This window comes from Strongylocentrotus purpuratus, unplaced genomic scaffold, assembly GCF_000002235.5.
Source record: "Strongylocentrotus purpuratus isolate Spur 01 unplaced genomic scaffold, Spur_5.0 spur5_scaffold_4, whole genome shotgun sequence".
Classification (NCBI taxonomy): Eukaryota; Metazoa; Echinodermata; class Echinoidea; order Camarodonta; family Strongylocentrotidae; genus Strongylocentrotus; species Strongylocentrotus purpuratus.
This window is the reverse complement of record NW_022145610.1, coordinates 3,487,290-3,499,801: the sequence shown is the minus strand read 5'-3', so window position 1 is coordinate 3,499,801 and position 12,512 is coordinate 3,487,290.

Here is a 12,512-nt window from a genome sequence, read left to right as displayed (position 1 = left end):
GACAAATTAACTGGGACGATAACTATTTTAGCCTTACTTTTGAGAAGAGAATAATGGTTTTCTCTTGATTTCCCACCTGTTTGTAACTTTGTACCCCTTCATCCAGCAACCCGTTTTTGATGTAGTGACCATGGGATGACTCATCCCACTAAACGAAGTCGATCATGATGACGGAATGGATGATGACGGAGGAAGATTCGCCCTCGGAATCGGTAGAGGCCACATTTCCCCCTATGTCCATTGATCGAGACCTTTGCTAGACACTCCTACGCTCCATTTAGAAGAAAATTGGTTGATTTGTATGCGGGGGTATTTTTTACCCTATGTACTAACGAGGCTCCGGGGATCACTCCTGGAGAAAATCTCTCTCTCTCTCTCTCTCTCTCTCGCTCTCTCTCTCTCTCTCTCTCTCTCTCTCTCTCTCTCTCTCTCTCTCTCTCTCTCTCTCTTTGAGTCTCCCTTTCTCTATTCATACACTTAATATTCATTGGTTGAAAGTCTCAAATGATTTTCTTTTAAAATAGATTTCAGATGGATGTATGTACGTTCAAAGAAAAAGTACCCCTAAACGTTTTAAGAAATTCGATTTACATGAATTTTAAGGAGATGTATTTGTTATCCCTCAATAAGAAAATAAAGGAGTGTCACATGTCAAACCATTGTCGTCGTCCATAACTCTGCTTCCCAACAGCTTTCTGACTATTTTTACCCCTCAACATCTAGTTTCAAACGCATTCCCTTTAAGAAAGCAAGACACAGTGACATCATAGGCCCGTTCACACGTAACTTTTAGTGCGATTTGGATCACGATGGAGAGATTTATTTATTTATTTATTTATTTTTTTTTTGGGGGGGGGCGACCATTCACACAAAAGGAGAATTCTCACTCGACGGCAAAAACATCCGCACTGCTGCGTGAATCTCGACAATGTACTATGTGCGCTAGGAATCATGGGATTATATACGATTTTTGTTTCACAATACCACTCACACACACAGCTATCGAGATTATTCTGAAAAATCCCATGACTTACTGCGAATTGGATCGCAATGCGAATCGCGATGATAAGTGAAATTATTTTGTCAACACACGCCAAAAAAGAAACGACTTTTTGGATCGCGATGCAAAAATCGATTTTTAAATCTCACTTTTTCTGTAGATGTGAACGCCCCTATATGTCGGACACTCATCTGTTAATTGGTTTTAGCACGGAGTAAGTAAGTACTGATTATCTAGATTACTATCCATTTTGACAATGATTAACTTTCTTATAAGACCGTTTTACCCCACTCTTCAGATGTGACCACTCACACCTGAAAGCAGACAAATATTACACCTAAAAGAAGTGAATATCGTTTCTCGTGAGACCGGCATAGTATTCCCCCTTCTCTCTCTATCTCTTTATCTCCCCCTCTCTCTATTTCTCGCACACTTTTTCTCTATGTGTACCCTTCTCGCGCTCTCTCTCTCTCTCATGCTATCTCTATGTTTCTCTCTCTATGTATCTCTCTTTCTCTCTCTCTAATTACTCTTTCTGTATATGTATGTATCTTTATCTATATATCTAAAAACTTAAACAATAATCCCCCTCTCTCTTTCTCTCTTTCTCCTTACGCTTTCTCTCCCTCTTTCTTCTTCTTTTTTTCACCATTCGATTGAAGTGCTCGCGCCCCTGTGCCCCTCAGCAGCCACTAATAATATCTTTAACGCAGTTTTTCTTAGAAGAAGGTATGCATTTTTTGTAAGATTTGCACTATATCATGTCACTAACGCCCACTCTGAAACAGGGAAATCACACCTGTGCACTCTCCAGGTAGATTATTGAAGAATAAGGTGCTAAAATTTACCCACCCAATCAGCAAATGTAGCTTGTTTGTACGGTCACATCAGGCAATCTCGTAATTTCTCATGTTTTTGTTTGCAATATCGTAGCTAAGCCTTGGGCATTTCGTCCTTTTTGGACAGAAAATAGATCATTGTGCTGCAGGCATTACATTACCGAGTCGGATAAAGTCATCATCATGATTCCCCGACGATTTTGCCCCCCCCCCCCTGTAGCTCAGGATGAGACATAACCTTTATGGATTATCATCAGGATTTTTTTTTATTCGAATCCCCCCCCCCCCTCCCTCCTTAATACTGATGGTGACACTGAATCAATCCGGTAAAATTTAAGCTAACTTTACGATAGCAAATCTCCCCCTGGTGCTGATTCTCATAGTCTTTATAGTCATCAAAAACATTAGTTATACATGAAGCTTTTACTTTGGACTTTATGTCTGACTGAAGATGATGAAGGCTTGAAATATCAAATTAAGTAAACAAATTAGATTACAAAAAGACAAGTGGTGACACTCAGCTTTTAGATATTTTGATAGATAATATCCGGCAATGGATGATAAATTTAACTATTAGGTACTTCAAGACACACGAATAAGCTTGTCAGCCCATAGACTTAAAGAATATGAAGAATATACGTTCGCAAACCTCGTAAAAACATAATTAATGTACATTCAAATTTAGTACACTTCAATTACTGTGTGACAGGAAATGTTTGAAATCTGGTTGTTTTTTTCCAACATTAGCTTCAATTCGAATCCGGATTTGATGTGGACAATCTATTTTGTCATTAAAATCTGACATCATCAAGAAATTATGAACGCAGACAATTGGCTCATTAGCCACAATTCGAGGAAAGAATAATTACAGCGGCGAAAGCGGAACGTAACAAAAATGAAAAGAGAAATCATTATGTTCAAGATAAAGTAGTCTTTAAAAAAATATATTTTTAGAGAAAAATCATGAACTTATTTTTCAACAAGCCTGTGAAATATTATAAAAAGTGATAGAATAAGAAATGAAAAAGAAAAATGAGTGAGACATGAGGAGAATTAGAAAGAGAAAAAAGGTTGTACAGGGAACACTATAATACATTCAAGGGGCATCCCTGCACTCATCCGTATTGGCAGAATTTGTAGGCCTATTTCATATTTCCCTCCGGGGTAAATTAAAGTGATGGAATACAATCATTTTCTAGGTATTACGAAACCATTCCCAACTGCTCTGTGCAACATACGGAAACAGAGGTATCCCGTTGCTATGGCAACATCGGATGTTGAATGATTCAACCGGGTAATTATCACTTCCCATTGTGACTTGTCATCTCGTTAAGAGTAGATGAATAAGGACAATAGGGACTGCTTATGCAACCCCTTGCAGACAATTACTCACAAATTTGGCGCCATTTTGGATGCTTTGGATGCTTCTCGGTTCACATTGTAAACAAAGGGAAAAGGATGCATTGGGTGAATACGAAAAGTGATTTTTAACTATTTTGATTTTTCTTTTTTTGCTATGTAGAATAATATCATAGTACCGATGTGCCACGAAAATAAGTGCTCTTATTGCTCTAATTCTTAATATCCGGCGACTTTAAATTATTCACTCCTTCGGATCAAACTTTGATTCCACCTGTGTGTGTGTAGTCTCATCTATATACACGTTCTTTCCAGTGCTTTTTTACCGTTTGTGATTTTTAACAAGACAGAAATGTTGATGAAAATAATGTACATGTATATTCAAAACCCTAATAATTCATTTTTGTTTCCCTCTAATTATAACGAAATTATCAACCATTCGGAATAACTTCACACGTTTTCTTTCAAGACGTTATTGCAAAATATTTCGTTTGCGGAACGAACGTCCCCAGTCAGTTACATCGGGTTTTGAAAGACTAGTTTATGCTAATGAAATACTGAAATGAAGCGAAATAATACATGTTTTAGACTCGTGTCTGAAATTTGGTTTTCAAACCACTGCCTTCATATGTCAAGCAAATTATTAAATTATTCCATTCGTTCATTACCAGTTCCTAAATCAGAATTTCGATGAATTGATGTTTGGTACATACGGTATAAACAAAATTAAATCCCAGCACATTATGAAAAAGTTATACTACATTTTATTTTGAAAACCTTCTGACAGACTATAGATCTAATTTTCTACAATGCATAGCTAAACATCACATCAACAAAATAACACGTACTGTGTTCAATTCCTTTCATTATGTTAAGCAATGCGCTCATATATATATATATATATATATATATATATATATATATATATACCATCTTGTACTACAGTGTATGTAGTAGAATGGTTTCATAAGAACAACTGCAATATTGTAGGCCAAGGGCTAAATTACATTGCAAGTTTTACAAGCTCAGTTTTAAAAAGCATTTAAACAAAACTTAGATATGGACAAGTACAAATAATACACAGTAAAATAGATCAAAACTTATTACATATTCCATACTTGCAAACAACTTGATGATACAAATTGAATAGATTCGTCATTATTATTATCTTTGTAATCAGTGTATTACAATCAATGATCGAGAAAGGTTTTGCTTTATTTACGACACAGTGGTATATTGAGTGCAGATATGTTGCCTCTACGGTAGATATGAGACTGTTTCCCACCGAATTTTTGTTTTTATCATTGTTGAATTATTCTTAGATTGTAAAAGGTAATTTAAAGAATCTCATGACTATTCTACATAGTACCTCCAACCCAGAATCCTGATCATAAAGGCTAAAGTAATAAAACACGAGGATTTTTCTTCCTACTTAAATACTTCAGTCAATATTCTTCATGAATCGATGCTTAAAATGCAATGAATAAACCTTGGAAATTATAATGGAATGATTAACCGGCTGAGATGTGAAAAAATTAAATTACACTGCGTCCGCAGGACTCGAATAAAAACATCACTATCCAAAAAAACGAAGCCAGAAACAGATCGATATACATTTTAATGACTGATTAAATACCGTGAATAATGAATCGTCCTTTATTAGCCTATTCAATATAGATTCCCTGCGCTCTGCGTATAAAAGCCATTAACAGATTTGGCCACTCAACTGGAAGCCACGGTGACCAATACTGTTTATAATAATAAACTACACAGAGCCTGAAGTAAAGTAACTCATATTTAGCACGGGTTTAATGCCATTTTGCTTCTCATGAGACGACCGTTTCATTATTCGTTTGCAATAAAAATGCATTCTTTAAGAGAATTATCAAGGCGTTTTCTCTGTGAGTGTCCTCTCTTGCCATGAGAACCGACAATAGTTTTCATGATTTCAAACGATGGACGATTTGGTTTCGTATCTTGTGCATCAGACATGACGTTTTAACAATAATACGTTACCAAGTAACCGACGTAAACAAAAGAAACGACTGATAAACGACACTCAATCTTTCTTTTCAAATCTACTCATCAATACTTGTCATCGAACCACGGAGATTCATGAAGCGATTTATTTCCAAATTGCGACTTTAAGGCTCATATAAAATATTCGTGGAAAAAAGAATAAAGCTGGAATCAGATCAATAAGTTTTAATGACTGATTAAATATCGTGAATTATGAATCGTCGGGTATTCTCCGAAAACTTTCCAATAAGCTTCCGCGCGCCCTGTGTTTAAAAGCAATTAACGGATTCGGTCACTCATCTGAAAGCCTCGCTGACCAACAGAATTAATAATAAAGCTATTTCCAGTGAATGTTGACAATACAATTCATTCATTATTGAAATAGTTAAAGCGCCATTTTGATGCATGGCGAGACCACACGGATTGTTGCAAAGAAGGGGCAACTCAACCATTTAGACAGGATCCTGAAATAAGTTGAATTTCAGAATCTAAGAATATATTATCCTTATTATTTTTAGAAAATTAATCAATGGTTATATCAGTAGATAAAATGTTCATCGTAGTAATTCCATTCGTGTGAGAAGCACAATCTCAAATTTTAAAAAGAATACATTCAAGATAAATTTAAATAGCCTATTTCACATGTATGTCACGATAGAAACTATGGACGGATTAAATTATACGTCATTGCATTGTTCTCACAATTCAGTTGGTGATAGACTAAGCTTTTGAAATTTCTTAAGGATGATTTTGTGGAAAGTCTTTTCTATTAATATGATACTGTATTACCATAAATATCATCAACATCATTGATATGAAGCTTCTACATTTTTAATCGTTATGTATTGTATTCATTCCACCCCATCCCATTCACCAGTATACAGTCAAGTGTAATTTGCTGTTTCGCTGCTTTCACTTTTCATACCCATACGCTATGTAATCCTGACGTCTTTTAATATGCTTAAAATGCGGCGAAATGTGGAATATAAAAAAGGAGAAGGGAGAGAGCACAAAAAAGAGAGGGGGCTCAAAAGAAAGAGAAATGTGTTTTGGATGAGGGAGAGACGGAAAGAGACGACGAGAGGCGGGGAGAGAGAGAGGGAAGGGAGAATCGATAAACTAAGTTCTGTTCTCGAAATGTCAGAGTCGATAATTTAGTTATTTACTCAAGTCTTGAGCGTACTTAAATTTCCTTCCCATATAGAACTTTATTTTATCATTAAAACGGCATTGCTCATGAATATTGTTCTCATCATGTATATAGTTTTCAGCTATCGATCAGTTAGCAAAATCAACAGACTGCTTTGTCGTTGATTTATTTTTCTGCCTCATTTATTTCAGGAAGAAGGGTCAAGAAGATGAGTCCGTGTACGGTGTGAGGCATCATCTGTTAATAGAGATCAGATATTCTGTGAGTTATAACTTCCTATGGATAGCCTGATGATAACCCCGGTGGCTAAATTAAGCACCATCATTCTAGGTAATGATGCACGGTAAACAGCTGTAGCGTAAGTACAAGGGATAAAGGGTCCCCCCCCCCCGAAAGGCAAAAAGGGAAATGAGATAAAGAAAAGGAGCGGAGGAAGGCAATATAATGATAGGATGAAACGACCCTCATTATCATCCTCCTCACTCGACTCGCTTGTTCTCTCGCGTTTCACATCTCTGGGCTACCCCCACTTACAAGTCGTAAGTTGTTTACCGAGGGGGGTTTCCCAATAATTTATATTTCAAGAATCTTTTGTTTTAATTCTAATTTACATGTAATTTTCTAAGTACATATCTAAATAGTAACATTATGATTTTAAATATTACGATTAGGAATGAATGAAAAACTGAGATTTCCGCCCCATCGCCAACATCATCCCTACGGTGGTTGAACCTACCTTATGCCCTTCGGCGGCAGAGCTACAAACATACTATCTTCTCCCCATCTCACGTCATATCTCAGGCATTAAGTTTTAATTAACAAAGCTTTTACAGAGATGCGTTCGTTTGACATGCACTCCCGGTAAACACTGTCTATCAATCTAACTTTAAAGGGAAAGTCCTTTCGGCCATCCTTTTTTGTTTCTATTAAATAAAAGCTGAAAATGAGATAAAAACATCAATGGAAATGGGACGAACACACGGTAATGGATGAAAAAAAAGGATAGAAGTTTTAAAGCTGTGGTCGATTCAACACCAGTCAAATTAGTAATTCTGTAGTTTCACTAACGAACATATTTCATTTTGTTTTGTCGTGTTTAATGTTGTTGTCGTTGTTTTGTTTTTTCAACATTTCAGGACATTTTCATCTTTTTCCATAGACAATATGTTATCATAACAGTGGCCTATGCAAACCACAATACACATTAATTACATAGGCCCACGCATACCTTCTTTCGCAATCTAGAAGCACGGTTTTTTAAATATATAATTTCTTGTTTTAAAACTAATAATGATAATGGTACGCTCGGAAGGAAAACACTTGTTGTCAATTTGCCAAAGATTGATCAGAACTTTTTTTTAAATAAATAAATGGATTATCCTCTAATAGACTATTATCAAACTTTTACCTATCTCTTTTTTTCATGCAGTTTCCTGCTCTTACTGACAAATCAACTTGATGCCTGATGGACTTTTCCTTTAAAGAAGGCTAAAACTTTGAAAATCCCTCTCGGATTTCCGGGGGTTTTCACTGATGTCACAGGAGTCCTTTCTGACACGAAGGGTAAATATTCATCTGGAGAAGTGGGAGGGAAACCCATCGGAGTTGGGCTTGTGACGCCTGTGAGCTCGGCTAATATTAGCTGATGAAGAGGGGTAAAAAATCAAGTGGATGGGGAGAATGAGGAAGAGAAAGAGGGAGAGTGGGTGTGTCCTGTGTGCGCGTATGTGTGAGAGAAGGGTAATATAAAGTTGAAAAGAGAAAAATAAGAGTGAATGATAGTGGGAGAGAGAAAGAGGGGGGGGGTAAAGAGAGAGGGAGAGAGAATTAGAATAGGGTGCCCTATATGACTAGATGGAAGGAGAGAGAGAATGAAATGAGAGATAGAGAGAGAAATAGGGAGAGAAAGGAAAAGAGAAAGGGAAATAGAAAGAGAGAGAGAGAGTTAGGAGAAAATAACATAACTTTATGAGAGAAAATTGGAAAGATGTAATTAAAAATGGGAGAGACAGACAGACAGCTAAAGCAACAGAGACTAAGAGATAAATTGGGGAGAAAATGAAGAGAGGGTAAAAAAGATAAAGGGATGGTCGGATACAGGGGCAGGGAGACAAAGAGCGAGAGAGACATTGAGAGAAAACGAAATTGAGAAGATGAGACGCGTGAAATGAATCTTCGCAAAATATTTATTCACGAGAATCCGTGATTTCTGCAAATAAATCATTATTTCAGTCTTTCCTGGATTTCGCATAAATTTGCACAATGCTTTACGATGCTGTAGAGCATATAACAAAATGTGGGCCTATAAATAGAGAGAGAGAGAGAGAGAGAGAGAGAGAGAGAGAGAGAGAGAGAGAGAGAGAGAAGAAAGAACACTCCCTGTTACGAAAATCAGCGTCAATTCGTGGTAATGTACCATATGTATACATAACTTTGAAAGAACTTCCCGATGTTCATAATAATACCACTGAAATGAAAACATCTCGGCCACAACTACGGATTTCCCTTGTCTATCAAATAAAAATCTTGTAATGGATCTACCGTAAACAATTCATATCCGGATAGAGTCTAGAATCATTTAGACTTGACTATGATTCATCAATTTTGGACAAAAGATTAAACAATCAATAGCACGTAATAATGTCAGAAATATCAATAGTCTTCTACCCATGCTTAAAGAAGCACATACAAATACACGCTACCAACAATTCCCTCAAATATTTTGGCCTGATTACTTTGTTTTTTCGTTATTTAAACTGTTTTAGCCTATTTGAAATAATATGTCATAAAAGCTAACATTTCCAGATTATGTACTTCAAAGGGGTCCCAGAAATATGAACGGGAAGTTTAAAATGTAACCTAAGTATGTGACATGTTTAATGAAAGAGACTGAAACTGAATTGTTTATTACGGTGGCTTAGAAAGACCAGGGGGGGGGGGACTTTGATAGTTTGTTTTTTTTATACGTAAATCTTTAGCAAGTAAAATTGAACATATATTTTCAATAACAATAATCATGATAATTAAAAAGGTAGTCGTAGCGATGTATATGAATAATCCCAGACAAGATTGAAAACCACGCTTTTTGCTTTCCATCATTTTACTGGACTGCATTTGTAACATGTATTTTCAATATCGTCTGCAGTAATGACTATGGGGGAGTCAAATTAGAGCAAATATGAATACTAGAGGCTTCATTTTTGTTTGGATAATCTTTAATTCATAGAAATTTGTATCAAAAACTATCTTTACATCATACCGATATTCAGCTTTTATTAATTGTGACGAGGCTGCTATTAAAACGAAATATAGGCGAGCCCCCCTAAAAATATGACAAAAATGGATAGATCCATGATTACATTAATTAATTAATAACGTAATACAATTTAAACAAATGTAATGTTAGTGTGTGAAATTATTATAGTGAGAAGAAAACTATGTACGTACCGAGAAATTATTGAATGTTTGAAAAACTGCCGAACAAAATATATAACCAAAATATGGTATCAAAACTGAAAGGAGGAAGGGCATTACTTTCCAACTATCTCATATCTGTATCTGGACATCATGTCCTTGTGACTATACATCGAATCAGCTAATACATACTTATCATAACATTCATTCTCAAATGGAATCCAAATTCAAATTGGTGAGTTTTAAATGGGTACATTAAACAGGAGGTTTTAAACGCCTTAAACGCAATCACTTATATTCGGGAAAGAATCACTATTTCCTTGTGATTTTATTGGGATTTGTCCATGGTAAAGTTTTGAATAATTCGATTAGGGGGAGGGGTACCTGGTTATACTGTAGATATTCTTTATGTTCGTGTATCAAGGGAAACAAAATAGGATTTTGCAGTATTGAAAATGGACTGTTGACTGGCAGAGCGGCTTAAAGCTACAAGTTGATATAACCACCTGCCCACAATACATACATGTAGCTCGTACTGCCTTATTGTAGCCAGTTCTCGACTTATGCAATATAACCCCAAATCCTATCAATGAGACGTGTAAATGTGCTACATTAAAATATCAATTTCAGCCATTCCCTCGAAAATTTGCACTCCAGATTTGACCAGTTCGAAAGAAAATCTACGCATCTGAAGAAAAACCAGGTCATTTGGTAATTTCCCCGTGCTCAGACTAAGCCGAAGAACGTGTACGTGAAAACTCATCTCTAATTATTCATGATATCGCCTACGGTGCAGCGTAAGTGCAAAACAAAAAAGAAAAACGGAGGACCCTCCATCAATTTGAGAGGGTGATTCGAAAATGAGCAGCCTGGGACCTTTTGAGGGTTTTTTTTTGTCTTGATTATTCAAAATTGTCATTGGTCATGTCAAATGATTGTTTACAGGTCACTTGGCAATTTTGTCTATAGAGGTGTTGTGGACTAGTGGATAAGTCACCCGACTGCAGATCACAAGGTACGGGGTTCAAATCCCGCCGCAGCACTAATGTCCTTTGGCAAGACGTTAATCTACATTTGCCACTCTCCACCCAGGTGTAAATGGGTACCTGATATGCTTGAGCGCTAGTTACTTTGGCAGCTCGGCTACGACCAGGGTAATATGTGTAAAGCGCCATGAGCGTCAGAACCTGGCGGATACCGGCGCTATATAAATAACCATATTATTTATTTATTTTATTTATTATAGGGAAATTGTATTTAATTCTTGGAACAATTATCCATAGCACTATCTTTCCAGACGAATATTGTTATACCTCTGTCATTAGTGCATGGTTATGGTTATTCAATAACATAAAAATGATAGTTGTAAATTTATGTTGCCGCACTAGATGTTTAACTGTGCATAACAATAAAACAACAAGAAAGGAAGAAACATAAGCAAAATAATATTATAAATAGTCAAAGGATTAGAATAGATTTGGAAGTTGAATTTACGTTAGTTTTAGAGTTAGGGCTCGATAAAGCGTTAGTAATAATAGTAATGATTAAACTTTTTTAATTACAAAAATGCTTACGTAATTGCAGAACTCTATGCACTTTACACAACATAGTACAGAAGGAGTGTTAATAGCGCGTTTGAACCAGAGTTTGGGAAAGTTTGGAATCGAGTTTAATAGAGTAGGAAACTAATTTGGGAAATACCATCGCCGGAGCAAGTGTCGTACAACCTAAGAAGATTGCGACTCAAAATGTACAATTTCATTCACGTACTTAATCATCGAGCGATTTGATAATTGCATTTTAAATAAACCTGATTTCTTGTTTTGAAAATAAATAAATAAAGATGGAAATCTTATTATCTATTCATAGGACAATCGGGTTAATTATGACATTTTCACAGCTTTTTAATTGAGATTTAAATCATTGAAGTAACTATGCTGCATGAATGTTCAAAGAGCCCTCTGTCGCCTTTGGTATCACTCTTAAAGATCCCCCTCACACCCTTCCCCACCTTCCTTTCCAATCAACCCATCCTTTTTATCTCCCTCCCTCCTGCATCCAGATGACTATCCTCTTATTTTCCCTACATGTCGGCTTTATCATACTCTCATGACCCCTCTCTTCATTTGAAGACGACTTTGCTAATGGATTTCGACATAAAAGCTTTCTCTAGAAAATGTATTAAGTAATGAGTTGAACTCACTATCGTGCGAACCTAGCTTCTTCGTGAATATTTCATGGAGAGGTCATTAGACGCTCCTATGGTGGGCAATAATTCAAACTAAATACTGCAGTATAATTGTCTCAGATAGCAAAACTGAAGATAAACATGCAGTTATGGTAATGCCGTTTTAAGGCAATGTGTGCTTTTCGAAAGGCAGGGGAGCACCGGGAGCGTTACCAAACCTTATGAAATTGGGAAATCGGTCCAAAGTTTGCCGACAATTAATCAAGCAAGTTAAAATTAAAATATAAAGGTCCTATATTTTCGACAAGGATAGAGATTGGTGATCCTTTGAAAGTACACTTATGGGACATTAAAAGAAAACACGAAAGTAACGTTTTGAAGATTTGGGGTGGTGAAAAAAGATTATCAAATGGATCTAAAGGAAACATTTTGATATGAATAAACAAAAAGGAGCAAAGATTCAATTACTTGAGGGGCATTTCATTTTATCAGAATTTGAATCTGTGAAATCTTGGAGGCAATGATCCAAAGCAATTATCTTTT